The sequence below is a fragment of the Branchiostoma lanceolatum genome, chromosome 1, assembly GCF_035083965.1.
Source record: "Branchiostoma lanceolatum isolate klBraLanc5 chromosome 1, klBraLanc5.hap2, whole genome shotgun sequence".
In the NCBI taxonomy this organism is placed as follows: Eukaryota; Metazoa; Chordata; class Leptocardii; order Amphioxiformes; family Branchiostomatidae; genus Branchiostoma; species Branchiostoma lanceolatum.
In genome coordinates, this window is record NC_089722.1 from 32745175 (window position 1) to 32751265 (window position 6091).

Below are 6091 nucleotides of genomic sequence, written 5' to 3' on the forward strand. Positions count from 1 at the left end.
TCCTGCACAAAATTTTGAAATTCATAACCAAATAAGACACTCACTTCCTGCATTTTGAGGGATACATTTTGTGAAGTTAGTTTTTTCTCTGTCACATCCGCATTCTAAAGCCGAACTTTTTGATACATGCTTTGGTTTTTCCTAGAAAGAAACACCCCTATGCTCATTGAGACACAGCATCGGGGGCCTGGTGAGAACACTAAGACGTTTTGAAAATTGAATTCAACAATAAGAAAAATATCACGGTAACCGTTCCATTTACATGTATGATGTAACAGTTAAACTGCGTTTTGCATTTGCTCTGAGTCTGGAATAGTCCATCTTTACTTGAGGAATACTTTTTGGTCAGATGTCCATTTTGTCAAGCAACTTGGCTCTATACCTAAGACTAAGTTTACTACAATACAAATAATAGAAATAATACAATGTTTTAAAATCCCTTGGAAATCAGGTAACTTACATTTTCCCCTACAGCTCTCTTAAGGTGTAAGTTGTTTGTAAATATTGCAAAATGGATCTATCGTTAGGAGAAAATGTTTGCAATATCTAGTGAGGAAGGGAAGGGGATAAGTAGGTAGCGTACATTGTCCAGTGGTTAGTGATCTTGCCTCTGGAACTAGAAGCCCTGGGTTTGATCCCGGCAGTGTCGCTCACCCGACATGCACGCTACCGGAAAAGGTCGCAGTCCTTAGGACGGGATGTTAAGCCTTGGTCCACTGTCATTGTGCTTGTCGAAAAGAGCTAGGGGAATTTCCCCAGTACAATGAACCTGTAAATACTGTACATACATGTAGCGCCTGTCTTTTTTGTCACGACTGGTGGAAGATTACTTCATTGAGTTCATTTGAGCTGGACTGGTTCGAGATCACTTTCCTTTTTTAAGGTAAGGAGTGAGAAGAGACAGTGCATGTTGGGGGGGGGGGGATGATTGAAAACTGGGGCACTGGAATAAGTTTACACAAGCTCAAAATCATACATATGTATGACATTCAGGGCTCAAATAGTGGGTGCATGTGCACCTGTGTGCACCCAACATTGTACCTGTGCACCTAATTTTTGACTGGGTGCACCTGGATATTTTCAAAGGCTATCAGGTAAAGATACTATACGATACCTTAGTAATAGTGTACAGAATATTCTTGAAATGTATTGTGTAACTATCAGAAGATACTATATAACCTTTTGTTGTACTTTATGTGATGTATTACTTGTTTAAGATTTTGAAGTTAGCTATAGAATTACAGATTGTTCTTTAAGAGCGTTAAGCTTTGTAGTTATGTTTTGCTGACATTCAACTTTATTTTATGCGGTGCACCCCAAATTCTTTCAAACACCTATTTCCAAAAATGAATCTCAAGCCCTGACATTAATTTCCATAAACTTTTCACAGTTCAAGATTGCACATGGAGCTGGGACGTCATCCCCAAAGAAGAGCAGGCGCAAGTCCGTTCCCGTCAAGCGGGTAAGTATCAGTTATTATTCCGAGTCTTACATTCCTGAAGATTACACGCTTGCAGATGATGATGTACACTTCCCAACTTAACTTGTCAAGAAGAAAGCATATTGTCTTCAAATTTTATCTAGCGATAATACATAATTGTGTAAACCTGATACAAGTTGATGTCATTATCTCAGTGTAAGAATAGCCCTGGAATTGATATTGATACTAGAGGGGCAACATTTGCGAGCAAATGCAGAATGTTTACCTTCACATGGTCATGTGCCCGGTGTGTGGGGTTGGGGTTTTGTTCGCGTGGAAATTTTTCGCGTTCGTGTGGAAAATTTCCGCGTGGAAAATTTGAAATTGAGAATTTATCTATACATTTGTAGGTTCAAAATATCAAAGTAATTTTATCATCAAAATTTTTCTCCCTTGGGAATAGACTTGAGTCCCTTGGGAATAGCACACACCAAACCACACCACACCCTGCCCTCACCCATGCAGGGAAAAAGTTTGCCTGTAATTTTGATCATTTGCTCGTTAAAATACGCTAATTAGTTGATTAGAAGGGAATTGAAGGTTTACAAGTTTAAGGTTTCACACTCAAAATATTTCAAAGGATTTTTGAAAGGGCGGAAAGAGACAGGCGCCTTTTATCCTCTAAAAAAAGGTTATAAAGTCATCCATTCTTTGAATATTCTGTTATCTTTTTTCAAAGAACTTCTTTGACGAAATAATTTTACATTTTGTATTATTTAATGTTGAGTGAAATCATAACTCACACATGCAGCTGCACCCACATTACAGTAGACTATTCCTATGACCTCACAGGCGCCATCTTGCAGCTGTTGTTTTTTCTCCCGGCAAGGAATCCGACCCTAACAGGCTGATTTTACCGTGAAATACCGCAATTATTTGCTGATAAATGATGTCGCCGCGCAATTGAAAATGACACGGTTGTCTTTGGCAACATTTTGGTCGCATGTGCTCCGGATTAGGGGCGGATCGATGGATCGACTTGGACTTAAATTTGCTTGTGGAAAAATCCGGACCTACCGAAAGCAGTCATCTTGAGCCGATGGTCGTCCTGTGGGAGTGGTCGGTAGACCAAGTTTGACTGTACATGTATATGTATGTGAATAAATGTTTCTCAGTGGGTACAGAAAACATGTGCCACTTATTGCTCGTAATCAAACAACCGTTTCCATAGAGCGGCCACCTGTCCATAGCGGTCGATTTTGGCCAGTCCCTTGAGTGACCGCTATAGGCAGGTTTGACTGTACCAGCTTTGTAGTAGTCCTGTGGTTAAGCAGCATTTTTTTTTTTTTGCTGGATTTTCTTTTTTTTCGCCCGCGCGCATTAATTTTGGGGTCTCCAGAGGATGTCATCCATAAAATCAAGTTGGTGTGGCCTAATAGTAGTATGATGTTATAATCTGTTGCATAGTTTAACTTCTTATAGCATCTCTTGTTCTTGTCAAAGTTACTGAGGACAAACTCTTGGAGATGTGTTCTTCAGAAAAAGTGCCTTTATTTCTTCCTGTGTACACATTACAAAAAGATGTGACAGTCATCTTATCACAAGTATATACTAGTACCCTTTTTTATAATAACATACTGAAGATATTCTAGAGAAGATACTGTCATGTTATACTTATCAAAGTAAAACACCAAATGCTGTATTAGTTCTTTCAAAGTAAGACGTTTTTGCATGTGTTCTTCAGAAACTTAGATATAGACTTTTGCACATGTGTACTGTTTGAAGTTCTATGTCACTTGTTGCATTGAACAAAGAAGTGCTGTTGTTCAAATATTGCCGATGATGTTTTCTTGTAAGCTTAACAGGGTCTTCTCGCCATCTTGATATGGCTGATACTGAAAAGTGGGATCAGAACCTCACAGAGACATACTAGTAACACTTTCTGCACTGAGCCACTACACTTTAGTTAAGCCAAACTTGTTTTAAGAGTTCTGGGCCAAAGACGACCTTGGGAGGTCTCGTAAATACTTTGTTTACAGTCAAACCAGAGCTTTTCGAGCACAATCCGGAGGTGTTGCTTTGTTGTGTGGACTCTAACAAGTTCCCAATCCGGTTCTCCGGCGTTTTTAAGCTTCGAGCTGGTGACAAGGAGCTGCCACATAGCGGTACCGGGCGAACTCGACAGTGTGTTCGCTAGAGTGTCATCTCCGGTGAAGCTGCGTATCAAGTCGAGTTCTACCATCAATGTAAGGTACCAGTTAAGTACATTTGGGAGTCACTTCTATGGGAGACAGAGATGCTGCCAACAGACGGACAGGAGAACTTTGAATCTTCCACCAGTTCACTAGTGAGACTGACAGGAGACAGAAAGAATTTTCTGTATACTACCGTACAATAGTATAGCCAATAAAAATGTCAATAATGTAGTACAGAAAAGAAAGGTGGGGTCTACATATAACATTATTTTTCATTGATAGAACCACCTGTTTCCATTTTTTGCAAGGTCATAATTTAGAAACACATTTTGAAGTCTTCTTGGTAAACACTTGGCGGATTGTGGGGTATGAAAATGATGGAAACATTTGTTTTCTTAAAATCACAGTTGGAACACTAGAAATATTAACATCAAACAAATAGTTCAACCTTTTTTACAAATTTCATTTTAAAACCCTCTTGGTGACTTGGAATAGACTCTATGATACAATGAAAGAATTGTAGGTATAGTCTGAAGTATCTTGCTCCCAACTCCCTCTCTTGACAATCTTAACTTCAACTTTAAACATAAATTTCTTTGCAGGGTGACGATACTCATGTTGAATTTTGTGTACAGTAGTCTCAGTAACTTAAGACCCTTGTTGATAATGCCCTGGTCAGTTTAGGTACTTTTTTACTTGGGCAATAGCCCACAATCTGGTGTTTGCCAAGAAGACATCAAACTTGATCATGGCATTTCTATCCTTAACATTGCCAGGCTCAAAGGCTGCACGGATTTCAACATCATCTCCCTCCCGTCTCAAGGCTTCACACTTTTTTAAGGCATCTTGGTAGTATGTTTGCCATGTGGACCCAACAACGGAAAATATCTATCCATTCATAGTGCTACAGTCGTGTTCATCAGTGTCTGTGCTTCCCTCTGAATCAGAGTGTTGATCAGAGTCATCAAACTCCTCTGATAAAGGAATGTCCTGTAAGGTACCTACGAGAAGGTCAGTGTCAGGTTGAGCATCTGGAGCCATGTTGACAAGGACAGGATGTGGTACAGGTCCAGGCTTCTGACAGCAGCCATGGTCAGGATGGGGTAGTTTGAGGTCAACAGGCGGTACGTCCATTTCAAACGGTAGATTAGCCGGGATATGAGCAGTCAGCGGTGAAAGATTCAAAGTGGTATAATCTGTAATGGCAGCACCTCTGTCTCCCATAGAAGTGTCCCGCGGGCTGGCGACTCTCCAACATCTCTGGAACAGTTGAACTGTAAGAAAAGCCATCATGGTTTAGTACTGGCCAAAAATATCATTGTTGATCTAATTTCAAGCAAAGATGGATCAGTTTCTACATTTCTTTGAACAATTAATCACACATGGACTGTCACAAAACTTATAATGGTCATTTTTCATCATAATTTACTCCTAATTCAGGATAAATGCTGAATTGAGTAATCCTAAATTCATTCTATAAAGCTTGGCATAATTCTTTTTATAATTTCAAAACGAATTAGTACTATCCAGTCTTCAGTAAAAAGATACCCCCTTCCAATACCCAAACATTATAATGATATGAAACCATGCGCATTGACAGCATATAATTTTGCATTTTAGCGGGTAGGAGAAATATGATACACATTTTCTAAACCAATTCAAATACAGTTGTACCATATATAGAGTTTTACAGGGAATAGTACCAAACGCACTGTAAACCTGTGACAAAGCTGGGGGTGTGCATGCCAACCCTTCCACCCCTCACCCCCATAATTTCTTAACTTTTGTTTTGTCTCTGAACTTGTTCATTTTTCGACCAGTATCTCTATTCCACAAAAACTACTCAAAGTCACAAAAGATCTACAAAATAAGGTGAACCTCACATTGATGGTAGAACTCGACTTGATACTGACAGCTTCACCGGAGATGACACTCCGGTGAACACACTGTCGAGGTCACGGTCCGGCATCAGGCACGTCCGCCAGACGTTTGGTGGGTCGCCCGATACCCCTATGTGGCAGCTCCTAAATACAAGTCACCAACTCGAAGCAAGAAATGCCGGAGAACCTGATTGGGAACTTATTAACAGAGTAAAGCAACACCTTCGGCTTGTGCTCGAAAAGCTCCAGTTCGACCATATTAAAGCAAAGTATTTACGGGACCTCCCAAGGTCGCACCAGCACCGGGGCCCACCATTTGTTCAAATGATTATGTCACGGCTCGAACGTTGATTTAGTTGATGCCGCGGTGCATTATGGGATATATGCAAATTCCTCCTCGGTGCCTCAGTGTATATTATGTATACTTTCAGTTTGTGTGCATCTGTTTGCCTGATTGTTTCCCTGTCAGGACATTTTCCAGTCGGTGTTGTACGAAAATGTGCGCTTGGAGAAATATTGTAAACTTAACTGGAACATGGGCAGTCTAGTGAAGAAGTTCATGTGTTTCTGTGAAAGATGTACTGTAAAATAATGCA